This window comes from Bos mutus, chromosome 5 (assembly GCF_027580195.1).
Source record: "Bos mutus isolate GX-2022 chromosome 5, NWIPB_WYAK_1.1, whole genome shotgun sequence".
NCBI classification, from domain to species: domain Eukaryota; kingdom Metazoa; phylum Chordata; class Mammalia; order Artiodactyla; family Bovidae; genus Bos; species Bos mutus.
In genome coordinates this window covers 114358289-114377979 of record NC_091621.1, presented here as the reverse complement: position 1 = coordinate 114377979, position 19691 = coordinate 114358289, and the positions used below count along the sequence as shown (strand labels likewise).

Below are 19691 nucleotides of genomic sequence, written 5' to 3'. Positions count from 1 at the left end.
CAAGTACCTTCCTTTCCCCTACATTTGGGCAAAGTCTTTTTAATCTTTCCGTTTGGAGGGGGGGGTGATGTCTGAACTGTGCCATTCCTGAAACCCACGGTGACAATGCTGGATTTCTGCTGAAATTTACAAGGAGTTTGTGGGAATGTTTGGGAGAAAAATAGTCAAATGTGAACTAGCTTTTAACCTCAGTGAGGTAGAGACTGTTGCAGGGATCAGATGTAGAAAGCTAGGGGCTTCTTAGAAAATGTGGATTGGAGGTGGAATTATTTGTTTCAAATGTAAAGGAGAAGCTTTCTGTTTGAATCAGATATGAAGTGTGGAACTGTTTCTTTTTGAAGATGTCAGACTTTGGTTATGAACCTTCTTCCTTCGTTTGAACACATTCACTCTATTTTTAACTCATTATTTCTTTCTTTTTCGTTTAATGGTTGCTGCTGTGACCCAAGAGACTTTGTTTTGTTTCTTCTGGGGGAAAAAAAAGAGTTAAAATTAATAAAAAAATGTCAATACTTGCTGTTGAAGGTCAGTCTGAGTGAACTGTATTTGAGTTCCTGCTTTTTGGTGCCTGGTTTGATGGGCACTTGGTTTGTATGTACAAAGGTAGAAAAATAGAATAAATTATTGAAGAAAAAAAAAGGGAAGGAGCCAAAGAAGTGTTTAAGAAACCAAAAGAGACAAATGTCTTTTAACTTTTACTCCTGCTTCACTTTAGACATTTAAGTTCTGGGAGGTCAGAGTAAGCATTTTGTACATTTAAATCCTTAGTGAAATATCAAAACTACCCCTACCAGAAATTTTCTTGGAGCAATGGTCATTTTTATTTGTTTTATAAACACTTCAATTTTGCCCAAGTTCAAACGTTCATTTGCCTTGAAATGTCCACTTTTCTAGTATGATTGAATATTCTTTCGATTTTGTGGCTTTATTTGGCTATGTATTAGCTACAACCAAATTGAAGCAATATAAAATATTTCTAACAAGTGGTCCTGATTTCATATTTTATTTTTCAATTTTTAAACACAAGGATTGTAAACATTTTTTAGTCTACTTTATAGCATAGCTGTACAAACACCCTGAATTCACATTCTGCAAACTTAAAAAAAAAAAAAAAAACACAACTAATTAATATAAACCGGAGACATAGTTTTCTCGTTGAGGTTTTAGGTTTTATTGTTGTTCTTGTTTGGGTTTTTTTTTCCCTGGTAGCAAAATTCAGGAGGCAGATTGAAAATTTTTCAAAAATTATTTTCTTGGTGGTCTTTTGTTGGCATTTTTAATTTGAAATGTGGAATAGAGCATGTTTTAAGTTTTATAATCTTCAAAATGTGCACCTCTGGAGAGAGATGTTCTTTCTATTTTGGGATTGACTTGAAAGCAAGCAGTTTGCAGAAGTATGCTGGACAATCCCAGCTAGGATGGATTTACACTCCTACTTAAGTAAGGGCATTTGTTCTCATATGAACTCAAAACAAAGTCTGTGCCTATGCATTATATAAACAACTTTGAAAAGCACAAATTCAGAGGACAGGGGTTCATGTGGAAGGTGAAATTAGAACAGAAAGTCCTAATTTATTTCTGCTGTTAGCCCTCTCCAATCACACTTTCATTGTGATTCCATCAGCTGTAAAGCAAATAATTTTTTCTTTGTGACGTACAGAGGTATGCTCTTTCAAGCCCTATTTAATAATGATGATGATAATAATAAATAATAATAATCCACCTATCTCCTTCTCTTCCAGTGAATATGTGTGAGCCTGCACTTTATTTTTCTTTAAAAATTGTGAGCATGTTGTAAAGAAATGCATCTCAAAGTTAGGTTTTTTCCCTGGGAAATAACAGCAAAAGCACTCGATTTTGTGCTTTTGAAAATAAAAAGTCACCAAGATTTAGTAGTCATGTTGCTTAAGAGGTAGGGGGAAAGGCACAGGATTAAAAATGAACAGGAAAAATCCTTTGCTTAATCTACAAATCCTTTCCTTCATCGTGCCCACATATGTTTCCATTTTTGAGAGCAGCCAGGCAGTCCATTAGGTAAATGCAAACTCAGGACCTAAAGTCTTTCCTGGTGTCAAGGAAGATGTTCTAAAGTGAATGGTATGGTTTACAGAAGGTTTCGGATGAAATGTCTTACATCTGGCATCTCATGGGCACCAATTATTTCAGGATGATGAAATATTATTTTAAAGAAATATTTTGAGAGAGAGGGGAGTCTAGATCACGCATCACATGTGGGCAGGCCATTTTGTGTGTGGGGTCTTCCTAAAATCTATTAAACTCAAGAAATTTAGTTGTTTCACATAGCAGCCCATGAATTCCCTTTTGTATAATTTCAATAAACTGGTGAATAGCCTTTTTCTTTTTACCCCCTACTTCTGAACATATATTCTTGTGATGTTTCTCTCTCTTTTAAATAAAATAGCAGACCTAATTATAAATTTCCCTAGCAGAATATAGACTAGGGCTTCAATTTACTTGCCTTTATACAAGAAGAGTTCAGATAATTACTCTTTGTAGTGTGATTACCAGCAATTTTATGTCATCTAGCAAATGATTTAAGTTAAGTCGGTAATCGAACTCCAGTGAAATCTGCTACACTTGGGATGAAAACCATACTTTACCTTGAGAAATTGAGGTCTGACCCTCCATTGAGACACTTAAGACTTTACCTTGGCTGCCTGTATGTTTCACTCAGTGGAGCTCTTTCAGATTTAAGAAACCTGGCTCTCTGCTATAGATTAGATGTAGTCTTGCTTAGAAACAGGGGAATGGATGATGGACCCTCATCACATTTTGGCCAGTCATAGAATATGCCTTCTGTGTCTGGGAGTCTGCAGTTGAAATTCTATATAGTATTCATCAAGGTTATTCATGCTGAGCGATCACATATGTGTTAAACTGATAACATCGCAGGTCTGTGCACAAGTACAGCAGAGCATGTCGGAGGGCACGCTTCAGATTTGTAAGGTAGAATTTAAGTGGTTTTAATGAAGGAGTCAGATATGCAGCGGTTTCTATACTTAGGAAATTGCCTTTGGCTTTTGTGTTTTATTGTTTCATTTATTTGATACAAACTGAGTCCTTACCAGGTGTCAAACAATGTGCTAGAAGTCAGGGATGTGGAGGGTATGAAGACTGGACACTAAATGAACGTTTTGTAAGGTTTGCATGGAGGAAAAAGTATTGGATAATATAGTCCCTGTCCTTAACAAGCCCATTGTCTAGGGATCAAGCCTGGGAAAGAATTAACATCCCATACATGAACGCTTTAAGAAAGTTAATGTGTTAACTTTCTTAATTAACTTTAAGAAAGTTAATAAAACCTAGAACAGAAGGCATAGAGTGAGATGCTGTGTCTTACCCACCTTATGCCACCCACCTTAAGGCAGGGGCATGGAGATTTATATTTTCTTTAAAATTCAGTCTACACAAGTAGTTATTCCTTGGACTGCATAGTGTTTTAAAATTATTTTTCTTAAGTTATTCTTGAACTGTGTTCTTAATTTGATAATAATCTATTGGAACTTGTTGGTTGGATATATGGGTTACATGTCTGGGGTTTGGTCAGTCCTTTTAAAGTACCCAGACTCCTTTCTTGGTCCATCCGTCTGCAAGCAGTCGTTTCTTGGAGTAGCTGTTTTTCCCAGACCATCTGTTTCTCGTCTGAATGAACCTTCCCTGAATCAGACAGAGTATTGATTAGCGTTTCACTCCTTTGGTTAGGGAAGTTGAGGTCAAAAGTGGCTCATTTATTAATACTCATCCTGATTCATCCAGATGTTGAGAGAGCAGAGTGAGTATAGACCTCTTATTATGAGCTCAGATGTCTCCTAAAATACATAAAGGAAACATCTGTCCTTGGCACCATGTTGGTGAGATGGCACCAGCCTAGAAGTCAGAATTCTCATTTTCTGGTTCTAGCAGTGTGACCTGGGGATAGCTTAAGTGCTTCCATTTCTGATGTTCCTTTCTCATCTACAATATTAGCTAGCTGGAGTAAAGGATCGTGAAGTTCCCTTTCAGCCCTAAGTTTCTCAAGTTCCTGTGGCTTTATCATCATCATCATCAAAATGGGAATTGTATCTTACAGCATCTTTTATGTATTTTATGTTTAACATTAAAAAATCTTAAATTGTGAATTTGGGTGGATGTATTCTCACTCCCTAGGTATCTGGGAGATATTAACTCCTCATAGGTTGAAATCTTTTATTTACTTTTTATTTCTTAAAGAAATATTTGTTTCTATTTATTGGGGCTGTTCTGGGTCTTCGTTGCAGCTCAAGAACTCTTAGTTTTGGCATGAGAACCCTTAGTTTCTGCATGTGGGATCTAGTTCCCTGACCAGGGATTGAACCCAGGACCCCTAGCACTGGGAGTGCAGAGTCTTAGCCACTGGACCTCCAGGGAAGTCCCTTGAAAGCTTTCAAATTCAGTACGTTACATAGGCGAGCATTTGCTTTCTGTTGTCAGCTGATGAAAAGACTACTTTCATTGTCCCAAGTCAGCAGAAGAAGATGGTAGCCTTTAAACTTCACGGAATGCAAAAATATATGGAATATAGGAGTGTTCTGGTGCTTAAGAAAATTCCAGGACAAAACTTAAACTCACCTAGTGCGTACACCCGCATCCCAGACACAGCCCCATCATAGCATGTGTGGACATAGAGTTTCGACTGGATCCTCACTCAGAGACCCTTCTTTAGGTAGCCTGACTAAGTGACCACTCAGAGCCTTGTGGGCCTCTCTTCAGCAACTCTCTTCAGCAACTTATTCCGAACTCGATGGAACTCCCAGGGCATCAAGTGACTCCTTTGACTTCCAGCGTTGCAGTCTTTAGACTGGACATTCCTCCTTGCGTCCTAACAGCTAAGAGTAAGCAAGGAGAGCTTTCTGCTCTGTCCTACTTTTCATTGCTTTGAACATGTGAGAAATGTCATTCATTGAGCAAAATCCACTTAACGTAAATTATTTACCATATAAAATTATGTGTTTTGAGACTATTTCCTTCTTAAAAGTGTGGGTACTGGGGAACTTCCCTCTGGCGGTCCAGTGATTAAGACACTGTCTTTCAGTGCAGGGGTGCAGGTTCAATCCCTGGTTGGAGAGCTAAGATTCCACGTGCCTTCAGTCCAAAAAAACCAAAACACAAAACAGAAACAATACTGTAACAAATTCAATTAAGACTTGGTCTTAACTGAAATGGTCCACAACAACAGAAGTCTTAAAAAAAAAAAAGCCTGGCTGCTGAGAAGAAGAATTTCGTGGTCCTGATGCTGGCTAAGATTGAAGCCAAAAGGAGAAGAGGGCAGCAAAGGATGTGATGGCTAGAAAGCATCACTGACTCAATGGACATGAATATGAACAAAGTCCAGGAGACAGTGAAGGACAGGGAAGCCTGGGTGCTGCAGTCCATAGGGTTGCAAAGAGTCAGACATGACTTAGCAACTGAGCAAGAACAATAAGCAGTTACCTTTGGGAGAGTTTCTGGACGTTTCTGTATCATTTTAAGATTTATTTTTTAATTAATTACTTTGGTTAACTGTGCCACAGAGCATGCAGGATCCTAATTCCCCAACCAGGGATCAAACTCATGCCCCCTGCCGTGGAATCGCAGAGTCTCAACCACTGGACAGCCAGGGAAGTCCCCTGTAATTTTTTTAAACATGGTGTATGGTGTCATGGAGAAAGCACTAGACTTGGGGTTATGAGAGGTGAGGTCTAGTCCCCAGAATGTAGTGGGGTGTCTCTACCCACTGTTCACACCACTGTGGGTCAGTTCCTCAGTGGCTTCTGCCAACATGGTTTAATCTCAAACAAGTCAATTCTAAACATCCTGTTACTTCATCCTCAGAGAGACATGTACTCAGAGATAATCCTCCAACCTTCATAATCTTCCAGCTTGTACAAGGGACAAAGGAGAACACATTTACACAATCATAGAAGTGGAGAGATCCTTACATATCAAATCCACTGTTTACCAAAGTGAGGTAGTTGGTACATGGAGGAGCATTTTCTATTTAAATGCTTTGAGGTTTATTTTAATGAGTAGCAGAAAAAAATGCAACATATTGAACTCATAGTTACACAAATACTATAGTGGTATTTAAGTTTTAAAAAAGGATCCATTTTTTAAAAAATTAAGTTGAAGCAGTGATATATAGATACACCTTTTAAAAATCAGGAAAATTATATGCAAATTATTAAAATTTAGGAAACACACTCCAATTCTTCCTTAGAAAACTGAGGGACAGCATCTCACTTACATCTATAATCTCACAGCCCGTCGGTGGTAGTCTAGGACTAAAATAGCACACCTCACTTCTGAAATTAAAGAAGTTAAGTTTTTGGATTAACTTTTCATTGAATGGCATCTTTTCATTTAAACTATATTGTTACAATTTACCCATTCTGCTTGTTTCTTCCTCAGTGTTTTATTGTGATTCACAGATGGGTTGTGGTTTCTGAATGGCTTTAGATACTTCTTACTGTTCATTTCTGTTTTAGTGATTTTCCCTACTTTTAACTTTTGGGCTAGATGCCTTGCTTTTTTTACCAGACCACTACTGCCTGTTACTTTTGCCTATCTAAGTAGGTTTTCCTTTTGTCCTGTCGCCCTTCCAAACTTACCTGCTTTTTTAAGGGTAGAGAAATGCCACTATTTGACTTATCTATCAGTTTTCTAGAACAGCTTCTTTCTCAGGGTTTGTCATTATCTGACCTGACTAGGAGCTTGCTCTCTGAACAAGCTTTTCCTCAGGGTGTTTGCCCGAAACCATCAGCGGTAATTGTTTAACATTTCAGCTACCTGAGGTGGTGCTACCCATTGGAGCTAACAAGAGGCTGGCTGAGAAAAGTAAAAGGAAATGCTGGAAAATGTGCTGTCCATATGGGCTTTGAACAGTTCTGACATATTCTTGGGAATCTAGAAAGTTGCACTGCATGTGCATGGCTTTTCATGTACACAGGCAAGACCTGAGAAAGCCCTGATTACTCACCGCCAGCCGACCTTGAGCCTCTGTGCAAATGGAAAGTGATAGTTAAGAGCTAAAGACTGCCTCCTTGCTGAAGGCAAACTCTCCCAACACACACACTGGGTCTCTTGGTAAAGCTAAGGGACATTGGTTCAAGGCATTTGCTGATAGGCTTATAATGCTTAAAGATGTAATATGCATGACAATAATACCCCAAAGGAGTGAGAGGGAATAGTGTTGTAATAGAGTAAATTTTTTTGCAAACTATTGAACTTAAGTTGGTATTAATGCATTGTTTTAATTGTAATCCTCAGGACACCTACCAAGAAAAAAAGATTTTTTTAAAGGAAATAAAACAGGAGAATTTAAGTGGCACACTTAATAGTACTATTCAAGACAAAAGAATCTATCAATGGAAAATAGAAGAACAGAAAAGACATAATACATACAGAAGACAAATAACAAAATGACAGACGTCCATTCTAACTTAATTACATTAAGTGTAAATGAACTAAGCAGTTCAGTCGAAGGAAGTGGTTGGCAGAATAAAAGAAAACATGATCCAACTACATGCCATCTGCAAGAGACACACTTTAGATTCAAAGACATAAATTTAAAGCAAAAAGATGAAAAAATATGTATCATGCAAACACTAACCAAAAGAGAGCTAACGTGGCTATACCAACACCAGACAAAATAGACTTTAAGACAAAAGCTGCTACTAGAGACAAAAAGAACAGTTGATAAAAAGGTTAATTCATCTGAAAGATTTAATAATTATACACATTATGTGGCCCTAACAAATGAGCCCGCAGATATATGAACATAATCTTGTTTTGTATTGAGCAAGAATCAGTCCCTGTGGCTTTTACTCTGCGTGCTTATTTCTGCCTCTGGAGCCTCACAAAGTCAGTCTAACCCCTATGTGACTAGAGAGTTCTCCAAATATCCGAAGCCAACTCTCATGTCTTTTCTTACTTTCAATTTTTGTGTGACCTTTGCCTTATACAATTTTCCCCTAGAACTCAGTCATGGTCTCGTATAAAGAAATCCATTGCAACGTGAAGAACAGAACCTACTTCCATAACATTTCAGAGTTGAAAGGAAACGGAGTTTATTTTTTCCCCCAAATCTCCAATTTGATAGATGAGTCAACTGGGGCTCAACTGGCTAGATCACTGAGCTAGTTAATGGCAAATCAACATCCATAATCTTGGTTTCCAAACTCCTTGTCTGGTGCTTGTTCCTACATTTTCTTTCTATGATAGCTTCCCCCCACTTTGGGTACTAAGGAGGGTTGCTGGCTTTGGGTGAAAGAGACTAACCCCTCACTTTTAGCGATACCTGGCATCCTTCATCTTGAATTTGCCGTAGAAGAAAAAAGCTAAGAATAATGGAAGGCACTGCACTGGGCATTAAGGGATATGGATTCTCATCTTTTTTGGTCACTAACCGATTTCTGATCCCTCGGATAAGTCACTTCAAAAAATAATGAGAAATACTATTAATATCTATTGAACACCTGCTGTTTACCAGGCACTGTGCTAGGCACTTTGCCTACAAGCCTCGATATGTGTTCAGATGTGTTTCTTTCTTATCTATAAGACAATCGGATTGTACCAAATGTTGTCCGTTGTCTCATCAAGGTCCAGAATTGTGTGACTGTAAGGAGCTATCTATTAGGATATTCTTATAGCTCCTGAGGGTTCATCTTGATTCCCTTCCTTCCTATTTCCTGCTTCCCTGATGGCTCAGACTGTAAAGAATCTGCCTGCAATGTGAGAAGACCTCACTTCAAAGCCTGGGTTGGGACGATCCCCTGGAGAAGGGAATGGCTACCCACTTCAGTATTCTTGCCTGGGAAATGCCGTGGAGAAAGGAGCCTGATGGGCTACAGTCCATGGGATCTGAAAGACTTGGACAAAACTGAGCGCCTGACACTTTCACTTTCCTATTTCCTAGCTGGCAGTGGTGGGGTTGCTATAGAATAATTGCTTTAGACTTGTCTCTACAGCAGGCCCATGAGTTGTGACATTGTACTTTGCCCTCCCAAGAGACTTTCCACTTTACGATTTGGCTGGACTCTTACTGGTTCCTTTCAGGGTTTCCGGGACTGTATTCTTGGCTCTCTTCTTTTTTTAAAATTTTATTTATGTATTTATTTTTGGCTGTGCTGGGTCTTCGTTGCTGTGTGTGGGCTTTCTCTAGTTGTGCTGAGCAGGGGCTACTCTAGTTGCGGGGCTTGGGCTGCTTCTGCGGTGGTTTCTCTTGTTGCAGAGTGGTCTCTAGAGCACTTGGGCTTCAGTAGCTGTGAACCACTGGCTTAGTTGCCTCACAGCATGTGGAATCTTCCCAAACCAGGGATCAAACCGTGTCCCCTGCACTGGCAGGCGGATTCTTAACCACAGGACCAGCAAGGATGTCCCTCTTCTCTCTTGAGCTTTTCCCCATGGGTCTTTGATTCACCTGTAGGCTCAGAGAGTCAAAAGCAAAGTGTTAGGCGCTCAGTCACCTCCGACTCTTTGCAACCTCATGGACTGTAGCCCGCCAGGCTCCTCTGCCCTTGGGATTCTCCAGGCAAGAATACTGGAGCGGGTTGTCATTCCCTTCTCCAGGGGATCTTCAGAGGAGTCAAATAATTTTAAAAAGTTCACTCAGCTTGTATATAGATGGCAGACGGCAGCTGTCTGACCCAACTGCCTCTGTTATTCCTGGTATAACAGGATTCTTATCTCTGAAAGTTCACTGGATCTGATTTTCCTGCCCTTGCTTAAGACCTAGCTCAAGCCCTGCCTTCTCTACCAACTGAGCCTAGCCAGCAGTCATTCCTCTCAGTTTACCCAACAAGTGTTGTCTGCAGTGCCCATCAGGCACCACACTGGGGCTTGTGTCTTGGGAGACTCTAGGGCTTAGTGGTTGTGAATGTGGGGCCTGGAGTCAGAAAGCCAAAGTAGGAATCCTGGCACTACTGCTTCTGAGCTGTGCAACCTTGAGAAAATTACTTAACCTCTCTGGGCTGGGTTTCTGCCACTACAAACCAGAGAGGCTACTGGTACTTACCTCCTAGGGTTGTCGTGAAGATAAATGTGAATCCATTCCATCACCCGATCTAGGGGTAATCCCTGATTGGCCCAAGCCAATTGACATAATCCCATCCTTCTTGCCGGAGGGATTGAGTTGGCCTTGGGTACGTGAACTTGACTAGGCCAGCACAACCTTCGGGACTGAAGTTTGACAACATAGAATTGCTAGAGTCAGTTTTGATTTTTTTTTTTTTTTAAACTAGCAGGAAGCCAGCCTGAGAACAAAAGGGACACAGGGAGTAGGGCAGAAGTGAGAAAAACCAAAGAGAGAGAGAGCTAGATGTCTGATCAAGCATCTCCTGAAGTCCCTCCAGCCTCCTGAATTTTCCACTGCGACTGAAAATACCTAATCCATACTTATTTGTTGTTGTTGAGTCGCTAAGTCGTGTCCGACTCTTTGTGACCCCACGGACTGCACCACCCCAGGCTCCTCTGTCCTCCACTGTCTCCCGGACACTCATGTCCACTGAGTCAGTTATGCTAACAGTCTCATCCTCATTATTATTGCCTTCCCATGTGTATACGATGTTTTGTTATTAAATTGAGGTGTCCCTTGGAGCAGAGACTAACTTGCTCAGCTCTCTGCTGCCGCACCCCCTGGCACACACCACCTGTGCTTCATGCCACAGTCCTCACTGCCCCTGGGTACCTCTGGACTTTGAATATCTTCAAGGCAGAGAGAGAAGATGGCCAGAGTCTCAGGTAGGATGGTCCCCTGCTGGTTCTTCATCATCTTATTGTGCTAAGATAACAGGAAAGTAAAATACCTCATAGATCAGCTAAACCTTATTGAGAACAAGACACTGAACAGAGTATCATCTTTTTTTTTTTCTCGGTTACTGATGGTTACTATTACCATGCCCTATTTTGTACAGATGAGAAAAAGAGGCTTACAGAGTTTATTCAACTTGTATTGGACACGCAGCTTCTACATACCATAATTTAGGGACCCACACCCAAATGACTGCATTCTTGTCTCTATGTTCTCCCTCTACTTCACAGAAAATGAAACTAGCAGTCACAGACAGTGCTTTATGGGTGTGGCTTACCAGGAAAAATGATGGACCCATGCTAAAAAATCGGCTTTGGATTGACATCAAGAGTTTAGTAAATAGGCACTTCCCTGGCGGTCCAGTGGTTAAGACTCCATGCTTCCAATGTGGATATGTGGGCTTGCTCCCTGGTTGCGGAAGATCCCACATGCCACATGGCACACCCGAAAACTAAAAATCAAAACAAAGCAACAACAAGCAAAACCACTAAAAACTTTAAAAAGATTAATAAATAAAGGTACATCCACTTCAAACAAATGTTTCAGTTCAGTTCAGTCGCTCAGTTGTGTCCGACTCTTTGCAGCCCCATGAATTGCAGCACGCCAGGCCTCCCTGTCCATCACCAGCTCCCGGAGTTCACCCAAACTCACGTGCATCGAGTTGGTGATGCCATCCAGCCATCTCGTCCTCTGTCGTCCCCTTCTCCTCCTGCCCCCAATCCCTCCCAGCATCAGAGTCTCAACTCTTCCCATCAGGTAGCCAAAGTATTGGAGTTTCAGCTTTAGCATCCGTCCTTCCAATGAACACCCAGGACTGATCTCCCCTAGGATGGACTGGTTGGATCTCCTTGCAGTCCAAGGGACTCTCAAGAGTCTTCTCCAACACCACAGTTCAAAAGCATCAATTCTTCGGCGCTCAGCTTTCTTTACAGTCCAACTCTCACATCCATACATGACCACCGGAAAAACCATAGCCTTGACTAGACGGACCTTTGTTGGCAAAGTAATGTCTCTGCTTTTGAATATGCTATCTAGGTTGGTCATAACTTTCCTTCCAAGGAGTAAGTGTCTTTTAATTTCATGGCTGCAATCACCTTCTGCAGTGATTTTGGAGCCCAAAAAAAAAAGTCTGACACTGTTTCCCCAAAATAAATGTTTAGGTATGTATAATTCATTTAAAAATGATATCTCATTTCCCTGACATTTTTAGATAACCCAACACCTTCCCAATCACAGCAGAGAGATTTTTCTTTTTTCTTTCTCCAAGCATTGGGATTGTGAAAACCCTAACTAGGATCACACCAACATACTGTCCCGCTGCTGTGTTTTTTTTCAGTGAACAGTTGGTATAGATCTGCTTCATTCATTGTAAGTGCAGAAGGTTTTTTAATAGTCGCTTGGTCACGTTCAACTCTTTGCAACACCATGGGCTGAAGCCCTCCAGGCTCCTCTGTCCATGGGATTTTCCAGGCAAGAGTACTGGAATGGGGTGCCATTCCCATCTGCAGGGGGATCTTCCCAACCCAGGGATCAAACCAGCGTCTCCTGCATTCACAGTGAGAATGTATCATAATTCAACCACTTCCTACAATTAATGGACATATGGGTGACTTCCCGCACCACTTTTTTTTTTTTTTTTTTTTTTTGCTTTTATAAACGATGTGCCATCATCGTGCTCTGTTTCTTTGTGCATTTAAGTGTCCCTGGGAGGAGAACAGTCTTGAGACCTTAATGCTGCAACCTCAAAAGTGGTCTAAGATAGAAAACGAACACCTTGAGGTCCCTATCTTCAACAACTTCACGGTCTGTAGAGAGCAAATGTGTTCACACATGACTTTCCCTTTAATATAAGCACAAGGGAAATACTTTGGCCACCCTCATTGGAAAAGACCCTGATGCTGGAAGGGATTGGGGGCAGGAGGAGAAGGGGACGACAGAGGATGAGATGGCTGGATGGCATCACCGACTTGATGGACATGAGTTTGGGTAAACTCCAGGAGTTGGTGATGGACAGGGAAGCCTGGCGTGCTGCAAATCATGGGGTCGCAAAGAGTCGGACACAACTGAGAGACTGAACGGACTGACTGACTGAAGGGATATAGGGATCCCCTTCAATGTTACAGGAGTACAGGAAGAAGGAGACTGAGGGGCTCTGTTGAGTGGATAGCCAGGAAGGCTGCATGGAGGAGGTGGCACTTGAGTACAGTTGCGAAGGATGGGAAGGCTCTGATGCTTGGTCTGCCCATCTTCCTATCGTGGCCTGGCAATGTGTCTGTCATTTAGTTGGATTCTTTTTTAGGCCATTTGGTTGGATGACTAACGGTGAAGATGGATGGGGAGGATGCTTTGAGCAAAGGAGACATAGCCCTGGATCTAAAGTGACGAAGTGTCCCGTCTCTCAGAGGGCCAAGAACTGGCTGCTGTGGTCAGAGCACTAAGCACAGGCCACCTCTGAACAGCACGGGGATAGAAGGCTGTTGTGGGGGACGGGGTGGAGGAGTTGACTAAGAGACACCCAGGAGGCATTTTGATTTGTCTGGAAAATGATTTTTCTTTAATATGTATGCTGCAGGTCAGGCAGAAAGAGTAAGGACAGAGCAGGTAGCTCTCTGATGAGACCATGGGAGCCAGACAGATGGGTCAACGTTCTTTATACGTGACCCCGAGCCCCAAGGTTTCCTGAGTCTGTTACTGTGACGCCTCTCTGCTTCACTGTGTCTCTGCTTTGAATTCAAGTGAAATCGCCATGTGGAAGACAAACTACAAAGTTTTAGGGGGGAAAAAAAACCCACCAACTTTTAGCTGCTGCGGGTCTGTATCCTTAAAAGTTCCCTCCATGCTCCATGAATTTCAACATGTAGTTTATCTCTTTTGTTACGTAAAAACACGAGATGCAACTTTAATGGCCTAACCCCAAAAAGATAACCAGACAGCCATCAAACATTCAGCAGCATTCCAAATAACCTTTTGCTGCAGCCTGCCTTCTACGGGGCCGTGTGGATGTCAGACGCACACAACCGGAGTCACGCTGACATAGCTGACATGCCTGGACCGCAGTGGAATCTCGGGGGTACCAATCACAGGCCAGAGAGAAGCCATTGGCCGGAGGAAACAATGCCAGCGTGTTCACATCTCTGCAGAAGGAGCGGTGTTGATGGTGACGAGATTGACAATTGCAGCCAGAGGGGGACTGTGACCCCGAAGCTGGATGGACACACACGTCAGTGGTGCTGGCACGAGGCAGAAGCATTCCGGGGCTCAGGTCATGGCCCCATCCTCCTTCTGATCCCCAACCAGAACGATTAAGAAGACAGCAGATATGCCCTAAAAATACTTCCTGCCTAGAATGCCCTTCTCTCTTCAGGAGTTTGAGAAATCCAGAATGGATAACAATGACCCAAATTCATTCAGCACTTACATCTACCAGACAGCGTATTGGGCATTTAACAAATAATTCATTTGCTTCTTACTCTGTGGTTGGTAGAGTCTGCCTGCAATGCAGGAGATACAAGAGACAGGTTCGATCCCTGGGTTGGAAAGGTCCCCTGGAGGAGAAAATGACAACTCACGCCAGTATTCTTGCCTGGAAAATCCCATGGACAGAGGAGCCTGGCAGGCTACAGTCCATGTGGTCACAAAGACTCTGATACAACTGAACGACTGAGCATGCACTCAGTGGTGAGGTGCGTGTGTGTGTGTGTGTGTGTGTGTGTGCTGTGTCCAGCTCTTTGCAACCCCATGGACTGTTGCCTCCCATGTTCTTCTGGTCATCAGATTCTCCAGGCGAAAATACTGGAGTGCGTTGCCATGCCCTTCTCCACAGGATCTTCCCTACCCAGGGATCGAACCCTGGTCTCCTGCGTTGCAGGCAGATTCCTTACCATCTTGAGCCACCAGGAAAGCCTATGGTGAGGTACTTTGCATAATTCCTACTTTAGGAAGGCGGGAACTGAGGCTAGGAAGGAGTAAGAAATCTACCCAAATTCCATAACCAGTAACTGGCAGAGTTGTGGACTTGAACCAGTCTTTCAAAAGCAAAGCCCAAGCTTCTGACCCTGGAACTCAAAGCCACGTGGCAAGTCCACACATTCTGTGGCACCCATGACAGCCACCCTCCCCGATGGAGGAGGTCTGTGTATTTATCGGGTGAGAAAAGTCCTTCAAGGGATTTTTTTCCTCCCCTGGTTTCCTGGGGGCTCAAGCAGGCATGCTTAAATATGCTATTGCTTGAACCCTGGTTTATTTCAGGACCCCTGGCTCAGCCTGGCAAGGGGTGCTGTGGAGGGAGCCCCTTCTGGGGTGAGGGGTGAGTTACAGACATTTTACATCTCTCTTGAGTTTGGTCATCACTCTTCTATCCAGACTTGATCAGCCTTTCGTTTTTTCTTCCTTTCAAGATTCTTTCTCTTGGGACTTCCCTGGAGGTCCAGTGGTTAAGACTTCACTACCCAATGCAGGGCTGCGAGTTTGATCCCTGGTCGAGGGGCTAAGATCCCACGTGCCTCGGGGCCAAAAAACCAAAACGTAAGACAGAAGCAATATTGTAACACATTCAACAAAGACTTTAGAAATGGTCCATATAAGAAATACTAAAGGAAAAAGGTTCTTTTTTTTTTTTTAATGCTATAAACTTTAATGTGACTTACTACATGTCAATTACGGTGCTACCTAACACAGACCCATTAGCAGGCAGCATCTCCTATGGTCGTCCAACACTTTAGGGAAGTAGGTGCTATGATATTCCTACTGTAAGAAGATGAAGAAACTGGGGCTCAGAGAGGTTAAATGATGTCTCCAGGATGCCTGATGCAGTCTCCCATCCTGTTAACCAACATCCCAACCAGACCCTACACTAACAGGGCGCTCACTCTGCACAAGGCGCCATTCCATGCTTCTTTTATAGTGACTCATCCAGCTCTCACTACAGCCCGTGTAGGGGCACTGTTACCCCCTTTTAACAGATGGGGAAACGGAGGCTCGGAATGCGCATGTCACTCGCCGGGGCTCACCCTGCTGGTGAGTGGTGGGGTGTGTGTTTCACTTCTGACGTCTTGTGATGCAATAGGAAGACGTTCCTCCCTTTGGGTTTTGTTTCTCCCTGGAAATCTCCTGCGAGGGAAGGCCCAGGGTAGGATGCCAGGGTTCTGAGAATAGTCTCTGAGCTGAGCTGGGATGGGATGCCAGGGACAGCCGCATCTCTGCAGCTCCGGAGATGGGGAGGGCGGAGGGGAGGGTGATGAGACAGCAGCCGCAAGCCTGGGGTTGGGCCAGGGAAGGCCTCAGAGCCCACTGGTGGGTTGGCACCCCCGAGCTGGGCTGAGCGCCAAGTGTGGCTTCAAGGGGACCAGACGAACATGGTCCTCGGGAGACGAGAAAGCCGGCGGGGGTGGGCTGGCATGACCTCAGCCTTCAGATCTGAGAAGGGCTGTTCTGTGGACGAGGGGATGTAGGAAGCGGCTCTCCTGAGAGCCAGGCAAGAAAAAGTAGGTTTGTGTTTGGGCAGCAGCAGTGGGATTTCAGGGAGAAAGAGAGACATCCCCGATGGTTTACAATGCCTGACCATGACAGAGGGTGGCTGTGGGACCTCGCCTAGCAAAGTGGCCTCTAGATAGAGGAGATGGGCCACCCCAAAGCTGGCCTCTTTGTTGTCTCTGCCCCTAACCTTCTGAAACCCCATCCATTCTTTAGGGCCTTGGTTCCATTGCCACCTCCTCCGTGGAGCCCTTCCTGACTGACCAGTACCCGCACACCCATAGAATCACAGTTCTGTTCTGAGGGTACAAAGCCTGGGTTCTCTGAGGTCCAGGCCAGTCCACACTCCTTGAGGGCAGGGGTCCCCAGAGGGCCAAGGTTCAGACCGGGTGATAAAAGCCTCAGACACTCTGGAAGCCAGCCCAGTCAGTCCAGGGACCTGTCTCCCCATTAACTCCATTCTTATGGCAAACATACCTTCCCTAGTGTCCATCTGGCCTTGGGCATTGGAGGTCTTGCTGGTGCGATGGCTCCTGGCCGTAGCAGCTTCTTGCACTAATGCACCTCTCAGATGTTCACAAGATGCTTACGGGACACTTGGCATGTACCAGGCACCGTTTCCAGGGATTAGCTGGTTTAATCCTCCCAACAGCCCTTCAAGTCCGTGTTACCATTACTGCCACGTTACAGAGTAGGGACTGGAGGCCCCAGTCCTCGGCAGCTAAGGACCCAACTGGTACTGGATGGACCACAGCGTTGAAACCCCGGGCAGGTGTCAGAGTCTGGGATTTGTCTCCATCTTGTTCTCAACAAGACATTGTCAAGGACGTTCTTGTTCCTTTGTACCTCCTGTAGCCCTTAGCAGATGTCCCTGCAGAGTAGTTGCTAAAGACATATGGGCTTACTGATTGTTCAAAGACTCTTCTAGTCTGCTTTTCCAGTGATCTGTGAGTTTGGGTGCTTTTTCTTTTTTGGCCATGCTGTGCGGTTTGTGCTCACTCTTAGCAATATAGCCTGGAGTCCTAACCACTGGACCACGAGGAAATTCCTGAGTTCAGATGCTTTTGAGAGGACAAAATAGTATTGAGTCCTTGCTGGACAAAAGCCAGGTACTCCTTGGGAGAAGTGAGAGACTTCCATGCATTTTATTCCAAGTCTTCAGGGTAACTGTGACACACACACACACTGTATATTTATATATATATATGTATGTATGTATTTGGTCTTTGTCCCCAGTTCCCAACCCATAGCTTCTTACTTCCTTGGAATTTCCCAAGCGATAGGCCTGTCTTTTGTTATCATGAGGCCACTCCTGGTGGGCGGGGGGGAGGGGGTCCCCTAGAGAACTTCAGGATGGGGCTAGTCACCAAAGAGACCAAGGTTAGAGGGTTGGAACTTTGGGTCCCATCCCCCCTCCTCCTGATGGGGGAGGAGGCTGGGGATTGAGTTCATCGCCCATGGCCGATGACTTAATCAACCACGCCCGGGAAGGCAATGCAACCCAGCTCCACGGGGACAGAAGGTTCCATGCTTGGGACCCTTCCAGACCACACCCTCTAGACATCTTCATCTGGTTGTCTGTTTGGATCCTTTATCATATCTTTTATGTACGTGCTAAGTCGCTTCGGTGGTGTCTGACTCTTTGTGACCCCATGGCTCCTCTGTCCATGGGGTTCTCCACCCAGGAATTCTGGAGTGGGTTGCTATGCCCTCCTGCAGGAGATCTTCCCCACTCAGGGATCAAACCCAAACCTCTTAAGTCTCCTGCATTGGCAGTTGGGTTCTTTACCACTAGCGCCACCTGGGAAGCCTAGTATGGTTCATTAATAAACCAGTAATAGTGTGTAAATTGCTCCTGAGTTCTGTGAGCTGTTCTAGCAATGATCAAACCCCAGGAGGAGGCTGTGGGAACCCCTGAATTTATGGCCAGTTGGTCAGGAGTCCAGATGGCACCCCATCTGACCCGGGCAAGTCTTGTTGGCTGAGCTCTTCACTTCAGGGTCTGTGCTAAAACCCTGTGGTCACTGTCAGAACTGAACTGACTTTTCGGACCCCCACTTGGCTTCAGGGAAGTTGGTTGGCGTGGGGATAAAGCCTGCATACTTGGGGTCACAAGTACAGTGAATGAACACAGTCCATCGTGGCAGAGAAAAATGGGAAGACAGCCCACGTCAGTTGATTGATAGACTCAGCCAAACCAGAACATTGTGTTAACTGCTCTCCTGTCCTCCACTTGTAGGAGGATATACGATGAAACTGGCTCCCATGAGGATTGATGTTGAACTTCATTTACCTTCCAGAAGATGCCCAGCAGACTGGACTTGATCTCTACCTACTCTGCCTACATTTCCAGTCCGGGGCAGTCAGACCTGATGCTCGGCGGTGACCTGAAATCAGAAGAAACCTCTCGCCAAGCTCACCAAGAAGGTAGTATTTGTTCCTGCGTGGTGGTTAAGCTAGGAAAGCAGACACCTGGCTTTGAGTGGTTTTTTTTTTTTTGTAATGAGATTTGAAACCTAAAGGATTTTTTTTTTTTTTTCAGATTATCCTTAAGCTCTTAGAAATGAAGTTTGGAAGAACTTCTCCAGACTCTGTAGGTGTTGGTCAATGGACCTTAACAAAGAGATCGAAAAGCCAGGAAGAAATTGAGGCAGAAGGCACACCCTTCACCAAAACATTTGTTATACTGACCCAGACACTTTCCCGTGGTGATTCTTTAAATTGAGAGCATTGCGGATACATTGTAAACGGCTTCGTTCACTTGAAAGTGAGATTTGTGTGTTCCATTCAGAGAACCTGGTGAAGTGTAATTGATTTTGAAATCCTCGAAGATCATAGCATGTTCAAGCTGAAAGGAGCATTTCAGCTTCCTGCCCCTCCTTTACAGGAGAAATGACACAGCAACCCGAGATATGAAGTGATGATGGCTGCACAAAGCTTTGTCCTCTGCAGGCCGTCCAGTTTCCGGCATCCCCCGGAAACTGGGCACCTTCTTTGCATCCCAGCTACCTGACTGTTCCGTGAGGACTCTCTACATGGTCCTCAGATGCCCTCATGGATGCTTAATCGTTGATCCCCTTCTGGATTTTTTCTTTTGGTATTGTTTTTATGGAAAGTTTTCAGACATAAAGGTAGAGAATACAATATAAATAACTCCCATGTGCCTTCACCCAGCTTCTACAATTATTAACATATGGTCAACCTTCTTTTATCTATACCCAGCTCCAGATTCCACTCCTGCAATGAAGATTTTGAAAGCAAATCCAAACATCAAGTGATATCATCTGTAAACACTCCACGTGCACCCATGGAAGAAATCTCTCATGTGTACATACCTACATATCTGCAGTACAATGATTATAACTAATAAAATGAACAGTAACTCAATATCCAA

The 19691-nt window shown here is 43.8% G+C and overlaps 1 long non-coding RNA gene across 3 annotated transcripts in view; it reads left to right on the top strand.

The window, feature by feature from the left end:
• Positions 1 to 19691, top strand: part of LOC138987996 (uncharacterized) — a 27084-nt gene extending 7393 nt beyond the window's left edge. The window contains exons 2-3 of one of the 3 annotated variants that reach the window (XR_011464352.1): positions 18601 to 18724; positions 18840 to 19691. This is a non-coding gene — a long non-coding RNA (uncharacterized lncRNA). Of the gene's footprint in view, positions 1 to 18536; positions 18725 to 18839 lie in introns of all 3 variants that reach the window. The other 2 variants (XR_011464351.1, XR_011464350.1) reach the window with 2 other exon arrangements.